The sequence below is a fragment of the Taeniopygia guttata genome, chromosome 11 (assembly GCF_048771995.1).
Source record: "Taeniopygia guttata chromosome 11, bTaeGut7.mat, whole genome shotgun sequence".
Classification (NCBI taxonomy): domain Eukaryota; kingdom Metazoa; phylum Chordata; class Aves; order Passeriformes; family Estrildidae; genus Taeniopygia; species Taeniopygia guttata.
Window position 1 is genome coordinate 3,301,508 of NC_133036.1, and position 9,713 is coordinate 3,311,220.

General features: G+C 37.8%; 1 long non-coding RNA gene across 1 annotated transcript; it reads left to right on the plus strand.

The window, feature by feature from the left end:
* Positions 1 to 780: 780 nt before the first annotated feature.
* On the plus strand, positions 781 to 9,017 carry LOC140684884 (uncharacterized). The gene is made up of 3 exons (XR_012057815.1): positions 781 to 877; positions 978 to 1,090; positions 7,223 to 9,017. It is a non-coding gene; the product is annotated as an uncharacterized lncRNA (long non-coding RNA).
* Positions 9,018 to 9,713: the final 696 nt, after the last annotated feature.

The window sequence follows — 9,713 nt, forward strand, 5'->3', positions numbered from 1 at the left end:
AATGCTCTACTTTGTGTGAGGAGGGAGTCTGAGGTGTCCAATCCTCTATTGTCTAAAGTGGAGTAATTCCTTCATTGCTTGAGTAATCCTGGAAAAAACAAGGCTCATGGGAATGGGCAAACAAGGGGGCACTTCTGCCTGCTAGGTCATGAATCGTGGCTTTAGGGCACATCAAGCTTTCCCAGGGCCAGGTACCGCTGAATACCTGCAGCCTCACTAGGGCCAGTCAGGCCAGATGTCACTGTCACACCGAGTCACCATGGGCAGCATTTTACACCTACTTTATATAGATGTAAGCTTGTGACATCAGGTTTTCCTGTCTCTTCAAAACTATGGATTACATTCTATCTATGCAGGAATCCCTATCAGAGAATGTATAAAACATCAAGTTTTTGATAAATTAATGTGTAATTTCCTCCTTTTCTCACAACACTGACTTTTAAAAACTGACTTTGCAAAACTGTTGAAAAAACATTTTATATTTTGCACTGCTATCAAAAGCACAGGATTTATCTTTCCAAACCTTGTGAATCTTTTTGGTTTAGGGGAGCAAGGTGGAGCCCACCACCTTCAATCAAAGACTGGCTGCTTCAATCAAAGAGATGTGAATAGCTTGCATTCTCAACTTTTGATTTCCACAAAGCCTGTTTGTTTTACTTAAGGCTAGCAGTCCCTGTTGCCAAGGAATTGCTAGGGAGCAAAGCCACACCTTTATGAATATATTTAGCACTTCCTGCTCTGTGCAGCCTTAAAAGCAGTCTCCTCTACTCCAGAGAGATAATTGGAGGTTAAAACAACATAAACATCTACATCTTAAGATCTTGCCTTGCTGGCAAAGCCACCTGTCTTTGTGCTCTTGTTAAATAGTTCACACAAGGTCTTGGGGAAGTATTTACCATAAGATGTATTTTTCAGAAGAATTCCTTGTTTGGGGTGGTGATAATATGTTTCTTACCCTTTCATCTCTTTGACTCCAGAGCTTCCATTGGTGGCTGTTTTGTGACAGAAGAAAATGAATTGGTGGGTCCCTCTGAAATCCCTCTGGGCTGGTACGGATGCTGTAGGGTGACTGGTAGCTCCTGCACACAGGGTAAGGGTTCATTATTTATAATATATGTAAACAACCCTCTCAGTGCTCTGAGGCAGCACCATGGTGTAATTGCTAGATCACTTGCATTCTCCTTTTCCTGCTTCATCTGTAATTTAAATTATTATATAGAAGGATCTGTCAGTCCTGTTGATGCTCAGTAATTACATCAACCTCCAGAAGTTGTTTGCTGTTTGTTTGTTTACTTAAAGAAGCAACTTTTTAACACACACCCACTTAGTGCTGTAAAACAAATCTAAGCACAGAACTCATTGCTGAAACTCAAGCTGTATAAAAATGACTAAAGAAGCAGAAAATTCATATCAGTAACATTCTTACTGATGAATCAGTCCCACAGTTTCATTGATTACCCTCTTTATCCTATCTTCTGCTGCAGAGTATTAAAACTATCTTTTGTTCTATTGTCACTGCATACTGCAAAGGGGACTTCAGGCTCCCACTAAATATTTCTTACAGTTTTCATGGCATGTTATAAATGATAGCAGCTCCTAAGGCTTGGGTGGATAGTAGGGATGATTAATAACATACAGTTACTGGCGCAGCAGTGTGGTGGAGTAGGTGTGAGTAATTGTATTCTGTGGGAACTTAATCAGAATCCTTTGGGTCATGGGCATGAAAGTATTTTGTATTCACAGCATTTCTAAGAAAGGACAGAAAACCAACAGCATCTTAGTGCAAGTTTCCTTAAGGATTTCTACACAGAGGAAGATACAGGCAACAACAGAAAACTAAAAATTTGCCATCAGTTACTTTATTGCTTTTTTTTTTTTTTTTTTTTTTTTTTTTTTTTTTGAGAATGAAATCTGCAGTGCACATTAGAATGATGTAGACTCAAATGCAATGGGAAAGGATTCTCACATGAGGTCAGAACTTGTTGTACAGGCCTAAAAGCACTACAGGGAACAGACAATGCATTTGAGGATGCAGCTTCATTGCTTCAAAGGGATAGCAGTCTCCATAATAATCCCAACATATTATTGGGGTCAGAGAAGGAGGAGAAGGAGGTTGGGAGCATACACATAATGAAACTAAACTAGTGGGTGTAAAGTGACAGCCAGTTTCATTTATTTGCACAGTTTATCTATAATAGCAACCAAAGCCCCAGAAGGCAAACAGCCTGGACAGCTGGTGTGAGAGAATGGATTCCACAGACCTGCAAGGATTTCATGTGAAGCAATACCCTCTTACTGGGATTAGCTGTCTTACTCAAGACCAGCCTCAAAGGGATTTACAAATCCACTATGTACCCTGATTCAGAGTCATACAGTAACCTCTTCATTGTTGTGTGGACAATATGCTGCATCAGAGAGACTGGGTATTCTTCTCCTATGTAGATGAGAAACACCCCTTCCTTAGAAAAATCATAAGGGACTGATAATATGGGGATTAAGCAGGCAGGATTACACAGTCTCAACTGAAAAAATAGTGTATGACAACTGACCAAAAACTAAGTCCCTTTCAGGAAAAGGGATTATTAAGCCAAAAGTTCTACAAGTCAGGCCCACAGTTCCTGGCTCTTGGGCAACAAGTATTTGTTGTCAAATGCTGTTATTTAATATAAATATGTGCTCTCTTCAGTCTTCATGTGCTTTTCCACAACACAATCAAGGCTAGAAGACAAAAAGCATTTATCACATTTCAACAGGGAACTTGGTTTGAGGGAAAGGATGGGCACGGAAATGCTCTTAAATTCATAAAACCACAGTTCCTACCTTTATTTTTAATATGAAACAAGAAAATGTATGTATCGAGATGTTGTAAAGTATCAAGAAAAATCAGTACAGGCATGAAGCACTGAGGAGTTTATTTGATCTACTGTCCTTGACTGAGACAAAAGACAATAATTTCAAGAGCATTGTTTATATATGAAAGAAAATCAGAGATCAGGGATCTATTTGTTTCTTTAGCCCTTTAGAGAATAAAGGCATAGACAGCTTGAACTGCTTCAATTGCTTCAACATAAATTTCAAAGAATTAAAACATAAAAGTTCAGTTTCCTAATCTATTCCCTGAATTAAAATACATCTTTCAAACAAGGCAATATTAACATTTGGATAGCAAGCTCATCAAAACACATGATCCCACATTACAGATAAATAGGGATGTATATCTACATGCATATATACATAGATCCTTTGTTACATATTCAGTTTCATTCCTCACCTTTCTGTTGCCTAAGTGTTTTCAAGTTCAGGCCAAAGGCATATACTTGATCTGGTCTCATTTAGCATTTCTGACTTCCTTAATCTTCTTTTTGTTCATCTTTTTCTATCCTTTCTCTCAAGTATCTGAAAATGCAGAACATTAGCTGAGTATATAGCAACACAGAATAATCAAATGTCTGTAGAGATCACAGCTTTCCCACAAAAGTACAAATTCAATACATATTTCACACATCACTCACAAATTGCTGTCTCCCCCTGCTCTCCAGTGAAAGGAAGCAACACTTCAAAGAAAAACTGCCTTAGTAGTGTGAAATTTGCATCTGCTATAATGCCATTTATACTTAATTTCACATTTGATTTGAGAGTCACTCTGTCATTTTCCTACCAGCAGAAGATATGATTATTTTTAAGGAATGTCTGCACAGGAGAAACATTCTCTTTTCACATAAGTGATTCTTTATGATACATTTCCTCCACCCCTCCCAGCAGTGCCTTCATGTTTAAGCAGCTTCACTCTGAAGTTACTATAGCTATGCAACTTTTGCTCATTGTAGCCCTTAATAATTGCTTTCAGTCTGGATAATGCTGTTGCCATATACTCTGTGTAAGGTTACACCTTAAACAGCTAATAAAATGAAGTTCATGTCAGAACAGCAAGGATTACTTCTGATCTGCTTGACTCAACACAATGTGTTGATAGGCTGGTTATGAATAACAAGTGCTGCACAGGAGGGTTCTATAAGCCCTTCTCTTTTTCTCCTCATTACTCCTCCTCTGTGTAACACACACCAACATATGGCCAGAGCTGGAGTCCATGTGCCTCAGTTTGATATCCTTGATATACAAAAGGCATGACTGGCAGAAGATTCTCTGAGATTCAGGACTCAGGATATCTGCTCCCACTTGACAATAGCATGAAATTATATTTTAGCCTTAATTCTGAAGACATCCCCTCAGCAAGGCTTTTGGAAAGGGATAAGGATATACCACCATTGATATACCACTAATTCTGTGTATATCAAGCCAACCCAGCATCAGGCTTTAGTCCAAAGCTGGATCATGAATGAATTTTTGCAAAAATTCCAAATGTGATGTAAACTGCATTCCTGCAAAAGATTTGGAATTTCTTAGCATTTGCATGGTTTCTCAAGAAGTTTCACTGGAACATGACAGGTATCAGCTGTGAAGGCAGCATTCAGCAAAGAGCTAACTTGTTGCTTTAAAGTTCAACAATGTTTCCTGTTAACCATACTCAATAGAAATCAGCAAATAAAAGACTCCCTGGGGCCTTGTACAAATTAATTTACTACATGAGTAGAACATGAGTGAATTCCTGTTGAAAGTTAAAGCAAAAGCTTTATTGTCATTACTTTTTATATTAATTTGCCATATTATACTTCCTGGAATCTGGATCCATTCTGAATAAAGAATGTATTGCTAATGCCATATTCAATGTAACCTATTCCCTTGCATTTAGATGCATTTAATTTTACCACAGAAAGCTACGCAGTGATTGCAGGTTTTAAGGACATCTATTTGTCTTCATTTTAATTTTGAACTTTCCAAAACTTTGTGTCCTTTGCCTGCTGCTAAAGGGTAGAATTGTACTAATGGAACACAACTGTCATTTAGTCTCTGCAAGGCCACACACTACTTAGGTGTGAGTCAAATATGCTCTAGAGAACTGCATTTCTGTTTGGCCATGTAAATACAAACCTCTTCCATGAGATGCTCTAGAAGAGGGGAGCGAGACAGTGTCCCAGAGCAGTGCTCTGCAGTTACTGCCTTACCTTCAAATCAAATGGTGTTATCAACTCAATCAACATCTCATACTGAATTTTCTTCTCTGTACTCATTCATAAATAATCCTAGTTGTATGTTGTTCAAGAAACAGTAGAAGTAACATTAAGCTATACCTCGACTACTTTTATGGTGGACCACTGAGCTGATCCAACACCATTCAGATTTGAAAAGTCAATCTTACATGATGAACTTCATGTGAAGAGATTCTAGCTTTTGTTTGTTTCACAAAGTATTCTAAAAGAAATCTCTGCTCAGAGTTGTGCAACATCTTCTGCCTCCTCTTTCTCTTTGCTTCCTTCAACTTAATTCTCACAATTCTCCTTAATGTCCTGGGAAGACTTGACAGTCAAATTTTGCCAAGTGATTAGACTTTTCACTTTCCCTCTAGATTTGTGTGTTCTCTGGGCCAATTTGAATTTTTTACCCTGGAGAGGAATATCAAAACAAGTAGATGTATCTGAAACTTACAGTAGGCATGTTCAAACGGTAATAAGTCTCACACTTGTTTTGCACTACAAAGAAAACCACAGGATAATATACTCATCCAATTTTAAGTATAAAATATGCATGTTTATATACATATAATAATGACATGTGGGAATCTGATACAAGACTTTCATAATATAGAGGTGATAGACAAAAGCCTCAAAGAGGCCTTGGATATTCTTCCCCTTTACCTTTTTAGATGGGCATTTTTCTTTATAGCCCACCCAGAAATAGGTCATCATTGAAAATGTTCTTGGGCAGTGACTGCACAATAAACCCAAGGCAAGAGGACAAACATACTCCTGCACCACTGTACAATTTGTCTCAATGAGGCAGGAGGGACAAAAGAATATTTTAATTTGTTAGAAAAGAAAAAAATCTGAGTATTTTACATCAACTACAGTTCAAAAAAAAAAAAATAGAGGAAGATTTACAGTCCATAAGAACATTCAGCAGTAGCAGTATCTGTTAATAAAAACACTATGTCCTATGTGTTAAATGGTTAAATGTCAATTTATTTGTTCAGTGTAGCTTACATCGTTACTTTTAACCCTCCCAGCTGAGTAATAGAGCATCCTCTGCTTGAACATTTTCTGTTATGTAGATCATGTACTCAAGCAATGATCCAGAAGCAAAACACAAATCAGTTCTCATGTGGCGTAAAGCTAACAATTTTTCATATTTTGTGTGACTTGTAGCTAGTTAACACAGAAGTATATTTGAATAGCTGGCCTGGCAAAGACCTATTTGGCCTCAGAGCAGGGAAAATGTTTCCAGACCCGGTACAGATTAACAGTCATGTGTGACAACATATTCAACAGCCTCAGCAGCATTGCTGAGAGAGTGCTGGACTAGCATTTATGGAACTGCTAAATTCACAGTGAATTCACTGCTCTGCCACTTTTCCTCTTAGTGGGCATGATGACATGACTGCAAAACCGGCTGAGGGTGTTGAAGTCTCTTTGTGTTTTGTTTCATTGCATCGTAGAACTAAGGGAAATGTCTAAAATTTTATTATTGAGAAAATACCTAAGTCTAAAACTTTATTGGTTTAAATAGTTAACAGACAACAGGCTCACATGACTACCTGCAAATTGGAGTTAATTCTGAACTTAAACTCTGTTCAGAAAAACCTGAAATTTGACACATGCCTTTTCAAGTAAATCTTCTGAACACAACTTTTGTAGTATTTAACTACAGCTAAGCTGGTTTAACAGCCTAGCATTGCCAGAAGTGGGAAGCCCTTGTTGTTTCCCCACACTTCTTTTCCCAGATTCATATGTCTCATCTCTTTGTACCTGTTGTAGTTGTGGTCAGACTCTGGCTGAGCCAAAACCACTTGTTAATTCACCAGTAAAACCCCTTTTGAACACCAACCAGACTGGCTGAGCTCTGCTACTGCCAGAGCCTACATAAACAGAGGGGCCACAGTCAGGAGGGAGAAAAAAAGAGTCTCCTTTTAACAAACCATAAGAATGGCCAAAACCTCCCTTTCATTACTTACACAATGTAAAAAGCTGATTTCGTGTTTTTTACCAGGGGTTTAGAACTTGTTTTGGCAAGTAAATTTTTGGGGGAAGTTTTAGACGCCTTGACTCCCTAACTATTCTTTAGCTAAACTAAGTCACAGTTTCACTACTTTTTTTTTTTCTTTTGACAGTTGGCTGGGACCAAAAATGCCATTTTAACTATAAGCTGCTTTCACAAGTACTGCTGTGAAGAAGCATCCCCATGATATCATGCCCCTACAGGATCTTTCAAACAAATACTTTAGCATGACAACAATGCAATCACAGACTTCCTTAAGGAAATTCCTTGGCTGAAGTGCTGTGGCATCGATTTTCATCAGTTTAGTGGAGACCATATCGATCTAAAGACAGAACAATAATGTACTTCAGATGCAGGTACAGAAGGAAACAAGACAATAAAGTGACAGTAAGCATCCAAATTCTTCATCAGTTAATGGGTCATGCTCTCATAGCTACTTAGCAGTATTTTGAAATACCCACAGCAACTACTTCAGCCTCTGGGTCGTTGGAATCTTACATTTGCAAATATGTTGAAAGTGGTAGCTAGAGCACAGAAGAAGGAAAAAGCTGAGGAAAAAAGAACTGTACAGCACTGTCCTTAAACTTTTTATGCCATCAATGCCTGACAGAAATTGATCTTGAATGTCAGTGTTTGTTTCCCAGCATATCACAAAAACCTGATGGTGTGATGGGCAGATCTTTTCAATGTATCAGATGCACAACCATATGTATTTTGAGTGTTCCTTTCAGATAGTTCTGCACATGTATCTATAGCAGTATACACAGACACGTCCTTTTAAACAGTTTTTTTTTGAAGTATAACTTTAATCAGCTACGAAGTGGTTCAGGTTTTCAAGAAAGGACTCAAATCTGATGGCTAGAATAGCCATTTTATAAACAGCCTGTCCCCATTTGTTAACGAGCTTTGCTCATGAATAAATACCACGCAGCATTTTTCCTCCCCATCCCCACCTTTTAAGAACAAAAGCAGCCTCAGGCCATCGAGTCTTCCCCATCACCTCTTAATCTCTGAGAAACAGCTTCTTTCTCAATTGTTCTTGCTTAACTAATGCAACATTTAACACCCCAGATGAATCAGCACTGAGCTACAAGTAACCTTCTGACTACTGATATTTCAGCTCCACAATACTAAATTTACTGATGAAAGTGCCTGGGTTCGTGAGCTCCATTTGGAAGGTCATTTTAGAGTCCACATTTGCCTGTGATACTTTCTCACCTCTTGTTCCTTTGAATCTGTCTCTAGAATCCCAGTACATGCAAATAATTTTTGTGATGTGGTGCTTTCTGATTATCAGAACTCATGTCACCTGTGTAGTTTTTGTTCTTATCTTAGATAACGTTTGAAGTTTAGGGGTTCAGGGTTTAGTACAATACTTACAGAAATTCCCTGTATGACCTTACCAAAGATCACAAGCATTGTGCTGGTGGAGCTATTGAAAAGACAGCAGCTCCAGTCAGCAGAAAATTTCTTTTTCTCATCGGAACTAAACTAGAAACTCAAGAGGATGATGGACACAAGAGAACAGGTTTGTTACTAAATCTTTCCTCAACAACATGAATATGTATTTATTGGTACATATTTAACATGTAAATTACGGAAGTATATCTATAAACACACACACCTTTTTCCCCCAGCAGTTATTCGTTAGAGTGGACAAGGATGAAGTCCTTTTATATTTTTGCTGGAGTTCTAACCTGTTGCTGTGTACAAATGTTCTTGTTTTCTACCCCTCAACTTCATCAAACAGAACGGCCTCTGTGAATAGAAACAGCATCAGTCAGCAAGATCATGTGTTCAAGTGTTAACAATTTCAACCAGCAAATAAAATGGCCCAGAAATCAGAATTTTTTTATCTTTTTTTTTTTTTTTAATTTCTATTCTCGTGTCTCCCCACTATCCCATCCAGGCAGAACATGCTGTCTTTTAGGCAAGTGCTCTGTGAATGTTTTCCTTCATCCACCCTCTCAAGAGCGAAGGTGGGGCTGTGTTTATTGAGCAGCCTCTAGTGGCTCCCCAAGGCTGTAACTGCGGGTGCTGCAGAGGCAGCAGGTACCTGTTCACACCTTGCACTCGGAGAAATGCTCTGAAATTGTCTTCTTGCTAGAACACTGAGAAAACTGTTGGGCCTTTCTTTAGACGCCTCCAATTTAACACAGAAATTCTTCTAGCAATGGAAAATATTTATTAGAAACAAATAATTGGAATGAAAATGCCCATTACTAGAGAGATTCCTGCTTAGGCTGATAAAATCTTCATTCCTAAACCAGGCGGTCCTTGGGCAGCAGCAGTGTGAGTCGTTAATATAATAAAAAAATAAGCATATGAAAGACTGAATAAATATTAATAATGAAAAATAATTATAAAATTAATTACAAAGGTTTTAAAATTGTTTCCATTGTTTATAATTATAAAATTTATTATAATGGCTTTCTAATTGTTGTCACTGTTTACGTTCAAATACATAAACTTGGTGCTGTAATATTCTGTTAGCTTGAAAATGTAAAGAACTTCAAGCTTACACAGAAATTTTGGGCTCAGAAATTTACAAACTCATATCTAACTATTTTGTGATGAGAGATTGATATTAATATTTTTTTCAA